The sequence below is a fragment of the Hemicordylus capensis genome, chromosome 4, assembly GCF_027244095.1.
Source record: "Hemicordylus capensis ecotype Gifberg chromosome 4, rHemCap1.1.pri, whole genome shotgun sequence".
Lineage (NCBI taxonomy): Eukaryota > Metazoa > Chordata > Lepidosauria > Squamata > Cordylidae > Hemicordylus > Hemicordylus capensis.
The window spans coordinates 149,821,704-149,839,748 of NC_069660.1; the positions used below are offsets into that span (position 1 = coordinate 149,821,704).

At 45.5% G+C, this 18,045-nt stretch overlaps 1 protein-coding gene across 9 annotated transcripts in view; it reads right to left on the minus strand.

Moving 5' to 3' along the window:
• LOC128324899 (phosducin-like) overlaps positions 1 to 10,554 on the minus strand; it is a 35,251-nt gene extending 24,697 nt beyond the window's left edge. For 5 of the 9 annotated variants that reach the window (XM_053250052.1, XM_053250050.1, XM_053250056.1 and 2 more), the window contains exons 1-2: positions 10,463 to 10,554; positions 216 to 3,666 (exon numbers count right to left, since the gene is read on the minus strand). The gene's annotated coding sequence lies outside the window, so the exon portion shown is untranslated. Of the gene's footprint in view, positions 1 to 215; positions 3,667 to 4,967; positions 5,114 to 10,462 lie in introns of all 9 variants that reach the window. The other 4 variants (XM_053250054.1, XM_053250051.1, XM_053250053.1 and 1 more) reach the window with 4 other exon arrangements.
• Between the last annotated feature and the right edge of the window lie 7,491 nt (positions 10,555 to 18,045).

Genomic DNA, 18,045 nt, shown 5'->3' on the forward strand with positions numbered 1-18,045 from the left:
CAAGTCCCATTCACAGAAGGGTCTGACCCAACATGGCCATTCTTGCTTCCAGGAGATAGCATGTCACAGTTTCAAAGGTGCTGTAGCTCTCAGCCAGCCTCCTGGGTTGTCCCTGTCCTCAGAAAAAGGGAGTGTGGCGACTCTTAAGGAGGATGTGGGACTCAGAGACACACTCAAACGGATTCAAGAAGCCCTCTGACTCATCTGTCACTCACTGTTGCAATGTTGTAGCAGCTGCCACTGAAGAAAGCAGGCTCAGTTTCTGTAGCTGGTCCCAGGGCAGAGAGAGCTCTTTTCACCAGGTCCTCGCCCCAAGGTGTATACATCAGCGCCTCTGCAATGGAAAGGAATAGGGATGGGACCTCACAAACTATTGCCCTCCTAGGTGGACCCAGCATGCAAAGCCTGGCCTTCCCCCCATTGCAGGGGTGGAACAGGCTCCACTGCGCCGATTTCCTGTAGATGATGAATCACTCAAAGAAGCTTAGAGTGCCTGATAATAGAGTGCAGATGTGGGATAGTGAGGAACCTGTGAGGAGGGGGAACTACTTAATCTATTTTGTACCCGTCCCGTATCATCTTTTAAGTCCATTTGTCTGAAACGGATGCTTCCCAGGCGTGGAGGTGCTCCGTCAGATGACCGCCCAATTTTTGGAGCGGCAAGTCATTGTTGGCCTTTGGCCTGCTTATGCTGTAAGAAGGGCTGCTTATTGGAACCAGTGTTCCTATAGGAACCACCCTGTCTGTTCCAGTTGAACCTCTGGGTTCTAAAGTCTTGACCCCGGCCCCTAAAGAACCAGAATCCACAAATGGGCTGAAAGGAGGACTGAGTTAGTCAATAGAGTCTTTTGGAAAATGGCTTATCAGATTATCTTGGGGCTGTTGGCATGGCCCCCTTTTTTGGTCTTTGGATTCTACTAGCACATCCTTAAGTGCATTCTTTCCAAATAACTTGGTGCCATCGTACGCCACAGTGGTGAGATTATTTTTAGAAGTGGCATTGACCTGCCAATGTTTAAGTCAGAAGTGGAGGCGCCCTACAACCGCAGCAGCAGATGCCCGTGAGACAAACCTGATTGAATCTAAAGTGGCATCGGCCATAAAGGCCTGAGCCTTTTGGATTTTAAGCAGTTGCTGCCTCAGCTTTGTTGGATCTGTGGGTGTGTCATTCAAAAGGTCATCCACCCACAGCAGAGAAGCCCTTGGCCACCACTGACGCTGCAGCTGCAGCCCGCGTGGTCAGGGATGGATTATCATGGACCTTGCGAAACGATAGTTCCGCCTTTTTGTCAGCAGGATCTTTGATTGTGACCTCGCCATCCTTTGGCACTAAGGAGCCACTGACCAACTGGGCTATTGGAGCATCGGTATTGGGGGTCTTTAAGAGATCCACATGTTCCTTTTTTGGTAAGAATAGAATCTAGTGGCTAACTTAACTCTCTTCATGTATGCATCTAGGGTGGCTAAAATAATATATGCACAGAAATGGAAGAGTAATGAACTGCCTTCAAAAGAAGATTGGCTGATAAAAATTTTGGAATATGCAGAGATGGCAAAACTTACAACATTGATAAGAGATCAAAGCTTAGAACGTTTCAAGGAAGATTGGAAACCTTTTTTGTTGTATTTAAAGAATTATTTTCCTACTATTGATCTTACAGCAGGATTTGAAATTTGAAATGCAGGTTGGGTAGATTAATGGTTCTCTTTTTTTTATTTTAAAGGTTTAAATTTGTGTTTTTTATTAATATTATAATAAGGGTAACTTTATAGTTGTTATTTCATGAAGAGAGGTGCGCGGGAAGTCCATTTGTGTTTATTATGATTGTTATGGTTATTATTGTTAAAAATTAATAAAAATTGAATTGGGGGGGGGGCGGAGAATAGAATCTAGTGGCAGCCAAAAGGGTTTTTTCTACTAGACAAATCCGGTAAAGGTAGAAGCATTTCTCTAATACTAAATTTCCCTTTCCAGACTGAATAAGGTCAGGTCCTGAATTAGCTTGCAGGCCAATAGCCTTGTGGACCCTTGACATCAGGGGAGAAAAATCATCTGCAATAAAGAGGCGTTGGAAAATATTACGAGGTTCCACACCCTCACCCCCAGACCACTCGCCCTCCTCCTTAGGTAGGGAGTCTGGATCCTGAATGTCTCCCTCCAAATTGCCCACATTATCCCAGAGCCCAGTGTCACCAATACCAATGGGCACTGTCCCTGAGGTTAGCTTGTTTTGAACTAAGGGCCTCAGGTGAAGGGGGTCTGGATCCCCAGAACCTTGGCTGGAATTTTCAGAACAACGGTAGTCCTTGGTGGCAGAAGCCTTATCCTTGGACTTCTTGTGTTTTTTAAGATGTTTGGTTTGGGCCTTCGACTTGTGGGGAGAGGGACACGAAGAGCTAGATGGAGCCGAATTTTCTGAAGAAGTTGCCCGCCTCTTGCGCTTGCTGGATCCCCTTTGTTTCTTAGCAGGTCTTATAAATAGTGTAAATAGTGTCAATTATGGCATTTTAAAACCATGCCTGCCACTCAGGGGGAACAGATCTGGGCAAATTAGATTGTGGGGCAGAAGGAGATGGTTGATTCTCAGTCTCTGCAGCGCCCTCTGCTGCTTGTAAATTAGAAGTGATAGATTGGGAGGATTCTGGCCTGTTCTCTCCATTTCCCACTAAATTAGCTGAGGTACCCAGAACCATTTTATAAGGGCCCCCTGCCACCATCTTAGGTGTAGCTGCTCCTTTAAAAACACCCAGTGCCCTGATATCAGCTGAGGAGGTCAGGGGATTAGCTACTGGGCACCTTTTACCTAGGAAAAGCCACTGCCCAGGGGACTCACGGTTTTCCACAGTTTGTTCATAACGCTGGTGCTGGGCCCACGAGGAGCGAGTGAGGCACGGTCTCAGCGGGTGGCCTGATTCCCGGACCTCCTGAATTGCCGGTGCTTGCGAAGGGGGCGGAGATACAGCGAGTACGAGCGGCCCGCAGGCGGTCGTATCTGGCTCTGAGGAACTCTCCACATCCAGGGTCAGGCGCACGAACGGCCCAGAGGCAGCCGTGGCTAACAGCTGTGCTTTCACTGAATGTGGCCCCCCTGGAAAGTCAGCATGGGGGCCTCTCCCCTTCGGAAGGCGAACGCTGTAGTGTGTTGATCGTCCGGATCACCACATGCAGCACAGGAGGGGAGTAAGGGAAAACAGAGGGACCAGCAGAAGAAAGACAAAAGTAGGGTTTTTTTGTTTGTTTTAAAATTATAACATATTCAAGGTAAGACGACAAGGGAATCAGAAAAGAGCAATCAGTAAGGAAACAATCAGAATTAGCAAAAATATGAGAGAAGGAAAAAGTCGCTGGAACTTTTGAGGACAGAAAAGAACTGGGCGGGGTTATCCCCCTCAGCTTCAAGTAGGCGTAGTTTTCTATTTCTATCCAATCAACTGGGGCTCTGATCCCACCGGGTAATGTTCTGTTTGGGTAATGAAGTTCAGTGATTTTGGCAGGTAGCAGATCTTGTTCCTTTCTGACTTACGTTCTCCATGGCGCACGATGGGCAGGAGCTCGCACAAGTCTTCTGCCGCCATCTCCCTGATCTCTCCGTTGTCCTCTAAAGCACAGAGGCAAGTCATTGCCACCAGACGTCCAGTCAGCTCATCAGGCAGCTGTCCAGTTGGCTGAGGAAAGACACAGATTAATGGCTGTTAGGAGTAAAGGACCATCAGCTCCAAGAACAGGACTTTAGATTTATCCTCGGGGACACTTTGCACCTCACACGCCACTTCTGACCAGCCTGCAAAACCCATCCGTGTTTTTCATTATCGAGTAATCACCTAGTGGGGAAGAGGTGGCTACAGGCTCATTTGCCCTTTGGCCATGGACACACATCACCATTAAAAGAACCATTTGAATCTCTGGTGCTAGCAGTGAATGGCAGTGACAGTCAAGAGAAATCCATTGTCCAGTCTAACCTGTTCGTCTTTTTTAATTTGTGGATTGTGACCCACAACTGAGTCACAGCCCCACCATTGCCCATGTGTGTTGCAGGAGCAGCAGCATCACTACTTCTTCTTCTTTAAGTTCTTTTTAAAGAAGAAGAGAAGTACACAAAGAAAGAGACTGACAGGAATTAAAAGTGGGTCCCACGTGGATGTTTTGGGATAAAAGAGGGTCAGTTTGTTCCGGGGGTGGTGGTCTTATTTTGGGGGGAGTTGTGTGATGTCACCTGATTTAGAAGAAGACTGACTTCAGCCTCCTATATGTATGCATGGAGCCTGATTCTATTCATGTGTATTCAGATGTCAATCTTGCTGAGCTCAATAGGTCTTCCACCTAGGCTAGATCCTGGGAATAGGATTGCAGCCCTAGACAGGGCTGTGAAAAAATTGTTTTTAAAAAATGATTAGGAAGAGTGAGATTTTGCAGCTGCTCACACAGTGGTGAGAAAAATTCCCCTACATGCTTTAGACAGAGGAAGTGGTATGAAGGATGAGGAGATTCAAAAGACGTTTCATTTCATGAACAATAAAGCTTTGGTGATCTGGCTTTGTGTTCTGAGGCAAAGGTGGGATTTGGGACATGGCATTCTGTCTCTAGCTGTGATGTGCATACAAGGATAACACAGGGGGATCGCTGGAGAGCTACTATCAGGTCTAAGAATATGCCTTGCAAAGACCCCAGTTCAAATCTTATCTCAACCATGGAGTCGCTGGGCTGCTTTGGCAAGCTTCTCTCAGCCTCAGCCCCACTAGCTGCCACCTAGTTATCATAATAGTGGACGACCTTTGCAGGGCTGTTGCAGAGTCTCCTGAGATCACTTCCGTGAAGTGCACTAAATACTCTAGACATGCTATGTAGGTGCTAAGCGTTCTGGTGGCTTATTGCATGCCGGGTGCCTTGCATGATGGGCCTGGGAGGGGAAGCCTTGAGAAGGGCTGGGAGTGCTGTGTTGCCTAAAGGGCTCCACCAAGGAACTCACATCAGACTTGACCCCTGTGAGGATCCTGAAGAACTTCTGGAGAGCCTTCAGTCTGATGTTCAGATCTTCACATTTTAGGCCGAGGAGGTTTTCCTCCAAGAAGATCAGAGCAAGGGCTTCTTGTAGGTTCCTGTGAAGATTGGTAACTGGTTGAGGGACAGGAAGCAAGAGGGTAGGTATAAATGGAGAGTTTTCACAATGGAGGGAAGCAAGAAGTGGGGTCCCCCAAGGATCTGTACTTGGACCAGTGCTAATTTATTCAAAAATGATCTAGAAGTTGGGGTAGGCAGCAAGGTGGCCAAATTTGCAGATGACACTAAACTATCTAATCTATCCTATCTATCTATCCTATCTATCTAATCTATCTATCATATTTTTATACCACCTGATATGTAAATCTAAATTTAGGGAAGCAAAATCCCAAACAATCTCTCCAAACCGGGGGAGTGGGCAACAAAATGTCAAATGCCTTCAACATAAGCAAGTGTAAAGTGATGCACATTGGGGCAAAACCCCCAACTTCACAAGTACGTTGATGGGATCTGAGCTGTCAGTGACTGGCCAGGAGATCATAGGCTCGTGGTGGACAGCCCGTTGAAAGTGCCAACTCAGTGCATGGCAGCATAAAAAAGCAAATTCCATGCTAGGGATAATTAGGAAGGGGAATTAAAATTAAAAGGCTAATATAATGCCCTTATACATATCTATGGTGTGGTCACATTTGGATTACTGTGTACAGTTCTGGTCACCGTATCTTAAGAAAGACATCGTATAACTGGAAAAGGTGCAGAAGAGGGCAATCAAGATGATCAGGGGCCTAGAGCACCTTCCTTGTGAGGCAAAGCTACAGCATCTAGGGCTTTTTAGTTTGTAAAAGAGGCAACTACAGCGAGACATGATAGAGGTCTATAACATTGTGTCTGGAGTAGAAATAATGGATAGCGAGAAATCTTTCTCCCTCTCTCACAACACTAAAACCAGGGGTCACCACATGAAACTGATTGCCAAGAAACTTAGGACCAACAAAAGGAAGTACTTTTTCCACACAGCACATAATTAATCTATGGAATTCTCTGCCATAGGATGTGGTGACTGCCAGCAGCCTGGGTGGTTTAGATAAATTCATGGAAGACAGGTCTATCAGTGGCTATTAGTCTGATGGCTATAGGGTACCTCCAGCCTCAGAGTGAAGATGCCTCTACATACCAGTTGCAGGGGAGCAACAACATAAGACAGGGCATGCCCTCAGCTCTTGCCTGTGGGCTTCTCAGGGGCTTCTGGTGAGCCACTGGATGCTAGACTAGATGGGCTTGGGCCTGATCCAGCAGGGGTGTGCTTATGTTCTTAACATACATGGTTCCCCTGCACCACCATTTTAAACTCACAACCATCTTATGAGATAGATTATCTGAGAGATGGTGAGTGGCCCAAATTTGTTGTTGTTGTTATTTATTTATTTATTATTATTTCTTATTTACACAGTCAGACAGGTGTTATTGACTGGTTTGTTTTATCCAGACATCGAGTCCTTCCCAAGGACCTGGGATGCCAGAATTTTATTGTCAATGGTTATAGATATCGTCGCAGAATATAGGCTGTTCCCAGTAAAGTTGCTTTTTGTAATTGGCTGGTGATGATTTCTGTGGCCCCTATGGTGTTGAGGTGCTCTTCAAGGTCTTTTGGAACTGCACCCAGGGCGCCAATGACGACTGGGATTATTTTGGTCTTCTTCTGCCACAGCCTTTCAATTTCAATTTGTAGATCTTTGTATTTGGTGATTTTTTCTATTTCTTTTTCTTCTATTCTGCTATCCCCTGGTATTGCTATGTCGATTATTTTGACTTTTCTTTCTTTCTTCTCGACTACAGTTATATCTGGTGTATTGTGTGGCAGATTTTGTCTGTTTGTAGTCGGAAGTCCCATGATATTTTTACATCTTCATTTTCTTCAACTTTTTCAATTTTATGGTCCCACCAATTTTTGGCTACAGGTAGCTTGTATTTTTTGCAGATGTTCCAGTGTATCATCCCTGCTACTTTGTCATGCCTTTGTTTGTAGTCAGTCTGTACGATTTTTTTTACAACAGCTGATTAGGTGGTCCACTGTTTCATCTGCTTCTTTACAAAGGCGGCACTTGCTGTTTGTGGTGGATTTTTCGACTTTTGCTCTTATTGCATTTGTTCTTAGTGCTTGTTCTTGTGCAGCCAGTATTAAACCCTCTGTTTCTTTCTTCAGGTTGCCATTCTTAAGCCATTGCCAGGTCTTGCTGATGTCTGATTTTCCACTTATATTGTACAAATATTGACAATACAGGGGCTTATTTTTCCATTTTTCTGCTCGGTTCTTGACTTGTTCTTTCTTGTAGGCCTGCTTTGTTTCATTGGTGTTGAATAGTTTCTTGTTATTGACCATTTGAAGTGCATCTTCTTCACTGTCCTTGATATATTCTTCAAGGCCTCTTTTCTCCTCCTCTACTGTTTGATGGACTTGCAGCATTCCTCTTCCACCTGAGCTGCGAGGGAGGTATAGCCTATCGACATCACTGTGGGGGTGCAGAGCATGATTGATGGTCATGATTTTCCTGGTCTTACGATCCAGCATCTCTAGCTCTGCCTGGGTCCAGTCTATTATTCCTGCAGTGTATCTGATAACAGGTATAGCCCAGGTGTTTATGGCTTGTATGGTGTACCCGCCATTGAGTTTGGACTTGAGGATTTTTCTAACTCTCCTGATGTATTCACTTCCAAATTTTCCTTTAACTTCAGTGTGTGCGATGTTATCAGCCTGGAGAATGCCCAAGTATTTGTAAGGTTTTTTCTCTTCCAGGTTCTTGATCTTGCTTCCATTGGGCAGTTCTATTCCTTCTGTTTTTGTTATTTTCCCTCTGTTCATTATTAATGCAGCACACTTGTCTAGTCCAAACTCCATTGCTATATCGCTACTGAATATATGGACAGTGTTTAGCAGTGATTCGATTTCTGACTGGGACTTTCCATACAACTTCAGATCGTCCATGTACAGCAGATGGTTGATTTTACTGGATGTTTTAGATGTTTGGTATCCGAGGCCTGTTTTGTTTAGTATTTGTGAAAGTGGGGTCATGGTGATTACAAACAACAGAGGGGATAGTGAGTCCCCTTGGGAAATGCCTCTTCTAATGCTAACCTGTCCAAGTGTCTCGCCATTGATTGTTAACTGTGTACTCCACATGCTCATTGCTTTTTTAATAAATATCTGAATATTTTTGCTGACACCAGTTGTTTCTAAACATTGTAGTATCCATGTGTGAAGCAATGAATCGAAGGCTTTCTTGTAGTCAATCCATGCAACACTTAGATTGGTTTTTCTTCTCTTGCAATTTTCTAAAATCATTTTGTCAATCAGCAGCAGTCAGTTATTCTAACTTGTTTTTCTTCTCAACTACAGTTATATCTGGTGTATTATTATTCATTCATTCATTCAATTTCTATACCACCCTTCCAAAAATGGCTCAGGGCAGTTTACACAAGGAAACAATAAATAAATATGATGGGTTCCTGTCCCCAAAGGGCTCACAAACTAAAAAAAAACATAAGATAGACACCAGCAACAGTCACTGGAGGTACTGTGCTGGGGGTGGATAGGGCCAGTTACTCTCCCCATGCTAAATAAAAGAGAATCACCACGTTAAAAGGTGCCTCTTTGCCAAGATAGCAGGGGTAAAAGTCACCCAATGAGTTTCATGGACACTGACACTCTCACCACTATAACATTCCATCTCCCTCTGCTCTCTTCTCTAAAACACCATTGCGGTGCCACTGTCTTTAGTCTTGGACTATCAGAGGCTCCACCCAAGTCCAACACCTGTGGGAGGGCCAAATTAGGGCAGCTTTGCTCCAGCTCAGGGGTGTAGCCAACCCAAGGCTCACCAGCTGTGGCTGGACTCCAACTCCCATCATCCCTAGCTATTGGTCACCATGGCTGGGAGTGATTGAATTAGTCCAGCAATATCAGGGGACCCAAGTTTTACCCCCACCCCCCATCTTCTGGAATTTGGATCCTGCCCTTCTTCCCTGGAACTCAGGAGTGTGTGTGTGTGTGTGTGTGTGTGTGCAGGGGCGTAGCAAGGTTGGAGTGGGCTCAGAGACGAGATTTTAAAATGCACCCCCCACTCAAAGTCCAGGGCCTCCGCACACCCCAGGCCCCCAAGGATTTAAGTCTGATATTTCAAAATAAGTATGCTGCCTGGAAATACATTTCACTGAATACACACATGCACACTTCACAATATATAGTGATATACATTGAGTACTATATGTTTGTGCTACTTTTAATGCCTAGAACACACTAAAAACACTACTTATTAAAATGGCCCCCTCGCTGCAGATTAGCAAAGGAGACTTTCAACCATGCAGGGTGAGCCTATGTTTGTTTTCTCAGAATTCTGAACAAATTCAGTCAAGTTTGATTCCAGGAGGTTTTTCACAGGAGGCTTTTAAAGCCCTTTAACATACATCTCCTCTGGAATGGAGGTGCTGCGTTCACATGTTGGCCAGATTTACCGTGAAGTCCCTGCGAGTTATTGGGGAGCAGTTCACACACAAGAAAAATAAAATAAAAGCACAAGACATGTTTCACAGTTCTCTCTCAGACCTTCTGGGTTGCAAAACAACTTGAACATAAGTGTATTTATAAATGAACTAGTGGTTTTGTAGCCTGTTGGTTAACGGGCGCTAGTGGAGCTCTGCACTCCAGACGTTCGCCGCCATTCCCTCTCCCGCCACCCCCCGGCACCCGGGGCTCCGGCCGGGCCCGCCACTCACCGCCGCCCGCGGCTCCGGCTGGGCCCGCCACCCACCGCGGCTCCGGCCTGGCCCACCGCTGCCCGGGCCCACCGCCGCATTGTTTTGTCTGCCGCCTCGTCCGGCGGCCATCCTGGGCGGCCAGAAGCGGCCGCCCCGAAGAAGCCGGGTAAGCGGCGGCACGGCCAGGCCTCGGCCATGGCTCTGCCGCCTCCTCGGCCGCGCCGCCTCCTCTGGCCGAGGCAGCGGCTTTGCCACCGCCTCGGCCAGTGTCCCCCGCCGCCGCTTACCCGGCTTCTTCGGGGCGGCCGCTTCTGGCCGCCCAAGATGGCCGCCGGGTGCTGGCGGTCCTGCCTCCCTGGCTCCTTCTGGCCATGCGCTTCGCATGGGAGGCCAGGGAGGCACGGACACACGCTTGGTGTCCGTCCACGGACGGACACCAAGCCTTTTATTAGATAGGATGAATGAATGAATAAAATAAATATAATACTGTTTGTTCCAATAGTTTTTGTAATTTTCTGCCATAAAACAAGCCACTTATAGGACTTTTTAGATAGTTTGTTTTTTAAGCCAGCAAATTTTCCAAGCTGTTTTAAAATAAATAGTCAGAGACTTCTCAGTCCCACCCCCCATATCAAAGCCCTATGGCAAGCAGATCCCTATATATGGGGGGGGGACGGGAAAGGTAACCACAAAAAGGAGTTCACACTCTACCTGGCAAATGCTGGATTCGGCAGGGCAGCAAGGGGTCTTCTGCTGCAGAGAACAGTGGTGGCCACTCTGGCTGCCTCCTCCTTCCTGGCTGGCTTGGGCCCTACTGGAGTTCAGGCTTCACAGAGGCCTACACGGAGGCTTCCCTAGAAGCCCCGCCCACCCTCCGATCAGCTGAGAGGCGGAGAGAAAAGGAGCTCTTTGCAACTTGTCTGCTGCTTCCATTCCGGGCCAGGAGAACAAGCAGGAGAGACGGCGAACAGGGCAAGTGGCTGAGGGGCCTTGGGGCTGGGCAGGGGGCAATGGGGAGTCACGTGAGGTGCCTCTGGGGGCCCCCTCCAGGCAGTGGGGACCCTAGACAACTGTCTCCCCTTGCCCGATCGTTGTTATGCGTGTGTATGTGTGATTGATTCTCCCTCCCCACTTGTATCTACACAATAGTCCTGTGAGGTAAATCAGGCTGAAGAGAATGAACTGCCTAAAGTCACCCAGTCAGTTTCATGGCTACAGTTTGACCAATAACTCCCCTGCCTGTGGCCAAAAGGAAGAGATGATGGAAGCTGTATTGGATTACAAGGGAAGGAAGCCAACCAGAAAAGAAACATATTCAGAACTGGTCCCCTCTTTACAAATTACAAATAATTGTAATTTATTTGCAAATAAGGATCACCTCGGTAGACTGACTCTCCCCACTAGGGGCAAAAGCAAGCAGGATACCGACCTGCACGAACTACAGGATGACTCTGTGGACACTCACAAGACCAAGGTAGAATAAAATCCTGGACAAACCTGACCCACAGAGATCGGGAGGGAAACCGGCCGTTATCCACTTTCTTAAAGACACAGTACCACATGCCACCCCTTTGCCCCTTGTTGCGAGTCCTTCCGCCAGCCCCCTTGGCCCTTTGCTCACCACCAAACACTTTGCTTCCCAGCCTCGTTGGACTTCCTTCCACTAAGCTGCTAGTCCTCAAGTTCCCTGCTCCCCCCACCCAGCTTCGGCCTGCATGTTCAACCCTTTAAAAAAGCTTCCTGCTTGTGGGCTCAAGGAACAGGCTTGCTTAGGAGTACTGCCGTTACTGTGTACTGAATGCATGTTGAACTCCATGGGGAGAAAAACAGATGCGGCAGGAGTAGAGATACTACCCCATCAGCTGCCCTGTCTGGAAGTGTGGTGTGTGGCTCGAAACAATACCGCTCCATGAAGCACATGCAAGCCTCTGAGGGTGACCTCCCTCATAGGCTTGCAAAACTTTGTAACATTCTGTCCAGGATCACCCCCTTCTTCCTGAAAACCTTCTGGAAGAGCAAAGTGAGCTGGTTTAGACTGCCTTGAGTCTCTGAGAGAAGGGCAGGGAGGGTGGGAGGAAAAACCATGCATGTTTCGCTCCGTTTTATTGTTTCTGGGAGAGAGTGGGCCTCTGCCCAATTAATCAGCTAATTACAGCAGGATCCCTTCGCCTCAGAGGAAGGATAAACGGGCCAAGAGCACAGGACAGCAGAAGAGGTCACGGTGAGCTGTGCATGGCAAGACTCCTGGGAGAGACTGGATGGACTCCTGAACTCCGTCTCCCTAAGAGGGGACTCAGAGACAACCTCTCGGACTTGACCCAGCCTTTCTCCAAGAGGAGAGTTTCCTGCCGTTTCTTTCATATGTGGTAATTCAATTGTGCCACCTAGTGGAGAAACTGAAAGCTGCACTTAGCTCACATGGTGTGTGTTTTGTCTTTAAGAGGAATCTTCATGTATTTATGCTGCCTACATGATAAGGGAAATTACTGAAAGTAGTCAAAATTAAAAGGACAAGACAAGCATTGCTTAACTTGTCCTTTTAATTCCAATGGGACTGCTTTGAGTAGTTTTCCTCATCGTGTCAGCCAATGTTTTAACCCTGTTTTTACTCCAAAGTGCTTAAGATAGCATCTATAATCCCACCCTCTATTTTATCCTCACAACAGCCCTGTGATGTAGGCTAGGCTGGTGGATAGTGACTGGCCAAGTTCACCTAGTAAAATTATTATTATTATTATTATTACATTTATATCCCGCTCTTCCTCCAAGGAGCCCAGAGTGGTGTACTACATCCTTGAGTTTCTCTTTCAGAACAACCCTGTGCAGTAGGTTAGGCTGAGAGAGAAGTGACTGGCCCAGAGTCACCCAGCTAGTTTCATGGCTGACTGGGGATTTGAACTCGGGTCTCCCCGGTCCTAGTCCAGCACTTTAACCACTACACCATGCCTGCAGGTCTTAATAGTTGTAATGAAGGAGAAGTTAAGCAAGCCATGAGCTGCTAGACATGGGCTCAGGGTGCAGCCAAGACTTCTGGCAGAAGGAGAGTCAATGATGGCTGTTCCTCCAACTCTTACTCTGTGCAGATATTTGCCCTTAGAGACTTTATTAAAGATCTGTAAGTTATCCAACAATACAGGTCACCAGCACAGAGAGCTTAATTGTTCAGGAACACTCTCCAGACAGAACAGTAAAACAAGATGCAGATCCTAAGCTGAGCTCTAAGGACACATAATAGCACAGCCTGTTTGGTGCAGGTGTTGCTTATACTAGGGGTGTGCATGGAACCGATTTTGCAGGTTCAGTTCAAATCAAACCCAGATCTGAACCAACCTGGTCGTTTCAGGTCCAGTCGAACTGGGTCCGGTCTGGTTCAGCCACCAAACCAGGCCGAATTGGTTTGCGGGATGGTTCGGGGATATACTTGTAAAGGGGAATCTGACCAGGATTCCGGTAAGGGCGGGGAGAGAAAGGGTATTTCTTACCTGATTGGAGGGGGCGGAGACATCAAAGGTGGTGGTGGCTCCTCCAAGCCCCCCCCCCCCACTAGCCTCCTGAAGGACAGCCAGAGCCACTGTGGTCCAGTTCGAATTCCACTGCCTCCAGTGTCTTCACCACCTCCAATCAGGTATGAAGGGCCCTTTCTTTGCCTGCCACCCCTGGCCTTACTATAGGGAATGTCCCTCTTTTCTTGTAAAGGGTCATCCTCGCTGGATCTCCCTTTACAAGTATATCCCCAAACTGGTTGAGGAAACTGACAGCAAAGGACAATGAAGAAAGACTGTTCAGTCACAAACAGTTTAAGGGGGATGGTAATGGTGCATTTGCACTGAGCCCTTTGAAGTCCATATTATCAGAGGTCTACCTAGGTGATTATGGAGCCTGAGCCTAAAGGCCTTTTTGCCCACCCCACAGCTGCAAAATAAGCTGCAGTGTTCTATTTTTTTACACCAGAACAGATGCTCTATTTTTTACACCAGAGTTTCTAGCTCAGGGAAAGCTAGAAACTCCTTCTTTGGGGGAAGAAATTCTGAATAAGATATTTCCCATTGACCTGCACATACCACATTTTGCATGCCCTGGCCACAGCCAGGATTGCATGAGGAAGCCTCTTGGCACTGCTGTCGCGAGTCACCAAGTCCTTTTGCCAGCCATAGGAATCAGGCACCGGGCTGCAAAGGAGGAAGCTGCCGTCACTCACCAGGGCATGAATCTGGTACCCATCTCTCTCTTCCCCTGCTCCACCGGGAGGTGCCTTGACAGCACCATTTCTGCAAGTTGCACCACCAGTTCTGCCCATTTTGCAGATGGAGACTCTCTATCCCATGAAGTCGAGAGGCCACACAGCTGTGTTTGGGCATGCAAGTCCAGAGCTGCCAGGAGCAGGGGCGTAGCTAGGGGAGAGGGGGCCCTTGTTCATCATTCTCTCTGGCAGCCCCGCAGAGTGAGGGAGATAATGAAGAAAATAGGGAGGGGTGGAGCTGGAGGGCCCTCAGGAGCTGGGGGCTCGTGTTCTTTGAACCCTTTCGCTCAATTATAGCTACGCCTCTGGCCAGGAGCCCATATGACAGAGGTTATACTGCAAGATATAGCAGGATATGGCAGGGAGGTAAAAGGATGAGTGGTGTAGAGCTCTCCCCATCTCTTCAAAACATACAGACCGGCTGCCTCCTCTTTGTAGGGTGTGTGGTTGTGTCACCTCCTCCAAGCTGACGGGTATCTCATTCAAAAACACAGAGTTATTTCTGTGGGTTTTTTAAAATAAGAATTTTTATTAAGAAATAGACCAAATAGGACAAAGACAAATCACCATAAAAACAATTTAAAACCAATCATTTTTCATAATGAAAAACCATTTTTCTAATTAATTACATCAGTAGAGGAAAAGTATCTAAAACAAGATAAAGCAGAAGAAATTCAGACTCTTAGAATTGTAAAATCTAATCTGATCAGCTTCTTGTAAATTACATATCAAAAACACTATAAGTCAAATCCAGAAAATGGGAACAAAGTTTGACCATAATGGATATTGTAATTTATAAAAGGTTCCCAAACAGTCATGAATGATTCAGTAGACATGCCATGTACATAAGCCGAAACTTTTGAAATTGAAGCATAATCCCACACTTTCAAAAACCAATCGTTTAAGGAAGGGATTTCCAAAATACGCCAATTAGATGCATATATAATCCTAGCAGCTGTAATCATATATAAACACAATTCGTTTGATTTAGCAGGAATATAAGGTTTTATCATACTTAAAAGAAACATTTCTGGAAGAAAGGGAATCTTAACTTCTAAGATTTGTTCAATTTTCATATGAATTTGTTTCCAAAACTGTTGAGCTTTATTGCAACTCCACCACATATGGTAGAATGAACCTAAGTGTGAATTACATTTCCAACATTTCTTGGAGAAAGAATCATCTATTTTGTTAATAGTCAAAGGAGTTATATACCATCTGAAGAATATCTTATACCAATTTCCCCTTGGATTGGTACACAAAGTAAATTTCACATTCTTTTTCCATTGGTATTCCCAATCAGAGAGATTGATCGATCTATTAAAGTGCTGCATCCATTTTATCATTCATTCTTTTATCTGCTCAGTCTCAGTCTCATACTTCAGTAATAGCTTATAAATTCTGTCTAATAAATGATTAGTGTTTCAGGTGATTAATTCTTCAAATTCAGTCAAATCTCTAAGTTTCCCACCCTGTAACTGTAACTCTTTCCGAACTATTGAGCTGATCTGAGCTTGTTGAAGCCATGGTGCTTGTTGAGTTGTTTGCCTGGAAGAAACTGATTTGTCCAGAGCTAAATATTGGGCCAAACTTTGTAAGGAGTATAGACTGCCTCGCCAAAAGTTATACTTAGAAGAAAATTCTTCTTCATGGAAATAAACATTCCGTATTGAGGCCAAAGGTGATAATCTAGGACTTATTCTTTTCTGGTATTTATCCCAGACATAAAGAAGACAATGTCAATGATGATGATGATGATGTTGATGATGAATTCGATTTCTATACCGCCCTTCCAAAAATGGCTCAGGGCGGTTTACACAGAAAAATAATAAATATGTTGTTATACTTATGTATAGGTACTTATGTATACTTATACTTATGTATGTTGAATAGTATGTTGTTGTATCTCCTGATCTTTCCTCGAACCAGAAATCTATAAGTAATTATGCAAACCTCTAGTAAGACCAAGTTCCTCCATTCAAGCAAAACTTCCGTAAAGGGATAAAATCCAATTCGAAATCCAAGTCAAACTACTAGCATGATAATAAAGTTTCAAGTTAGGAACTCCAAGACCACCTCTTTCTTTGGAATCTTGCATCACCTTAAATCGAATCCTGGGTTTTTTATAATTCCAAATGAATGAATTGAGCTGACTCTGTCATTTATTCAATATCTTGTTGTCTATCTTTATAGGGATCATTTGAAAAAGAAAGTTCATCTTAGGTAATACGTTCATTTTTACTGCAGAGATTCTCCCAAGCCAAGATAGGGTCAGCTTCTTCCATCTATCTAGATCAGCCATAATTGATTTCAAAATTGGAACATAGTTATTCTTAAACAGATCTTTATTGCTCCTCGTAAGATTAATCCCCAAATATTTTATTAGCTTCTTCGTTACTTGTAATCTTAAAACTTTAGAAAAATATTCTATCTCTTCTTCTGAAAGATTCCATGTCATGATCTGAGTTTTATCTCTGTTAATCTTATAGCCAGAAACTGAGCCATACTTATGTATCTGTGTCATTAATGTATCCAAAGAGTACAGAGTGGTTTTTGAATGTTCTCATTCAATGTTCAATGTTCTTATTCAAAAACACATAGTTCAAAAACCCAACTATCACTAACCAATAGCTCCCACTGGCCAATCATTCTAGGTGAGAAAGGAATGGTCTGCCAGAACTCCTAGTACCACATAGGGCAAGCAGCAAGGTCCTTCAGGTGTGTGAAGAAAGATATGGTGGTGGGCAGTGTTCCCTCTAACAGGGATACCCAGATGTTGTTGACTACAACTCCCAGAATCCTCAGCCAAAGGCCATTACAGCTAGGGATGCTGGGAGCTATAGTGAATAGGGGTGCGCATGGAACCGCGGAGCTGCGGTCCGGCACTGGGGTGGGGGGTTCCAATAAGGATGGGGGGGGCTTTACTTACCCCTCCCAACAACAGCACCGTATTTTCTGGAGCAATCGGGCGGCAGGATACCTCCCTGCCGCCCCCTTCAAAACCCCGCTCGGCTGGCCGCCCCCTTCAAGCCCCCTGCAGCCCCAAAGCCCCTTGCCGCCCCTTTCTTGACAGTTCCATATTGCAAAGGGGCGGCAGGATAACTGATGATGGGGTTGTCGTCCAAAAGGATCTGGAGGGCCAAGCTTGCCCACCCTTGTTCTAGAGCCTTGTTGAGGTGTTCTAGCTAGGAAGTGGGGACACCGTACTCATATATCCTTGAGAGAATGCTTAGAAGTCTGGACCTGCTCCAATGCCCAAAGACTCTGAAACCACATCCCCCGTTATTCATGCTTACAGCATATTCTGAAAAGGCAAATATTGTACTTGTGGAGATATTCTTTCTTCCCATGACTGGAACAGTGAAGATCCTTGGCTTTCCACTTCATGGGGAGAAGCTTGCCAGTCTCCATTAGTACAGCATTTGTCTTTCAGACAAACACTTTAAATGTGGAGAGAGTGGGCAGGATGGGTTTCAGAGTGTGCCAGCAGAGGAGCAGAACTTTCAAGTATGCTCTTTTGGGTTCTGTAGCAGGGAAATGGCTTGACTACCAAGCCAGAGTTCCCCAGAATATGGGAAACACCTATATCGGGCAGCAGCGATACAGGAAGATGCTGAAAGGCATCATTTTATACTGCACGGGAGGAGGCAATGGTAAACCCCTCCTGGTATTTGGTATTCCACCAAAGACAACCACAGGGCTCTGTGGTCGCCAGGAGTCGACACTGACTCAACGACACACTTTACACTTTAGACTCATATGTCTAACTTTCCTGTAGTGCCTGAGCAGGCCCTGGATATTACATTGATCTGCCTGGGAGATGACTTGTGTAAACAATTATTTATGCACATCAAAACACATTTATAATACATTTTTGCAGTATTAACCTTAAGTCTAATTTCTTGCTCACTAGAGCAAATGCAGATGTTAACTGCAGATAAACCACTCAAATTCCCCCCAAGCAATATATGTATTTATTTTATGAGTTTGTATCCTGTCCTTCAATGTAAAACATTTCCAGGGCAACCTAGAAATTATAGCAATATACAATCTA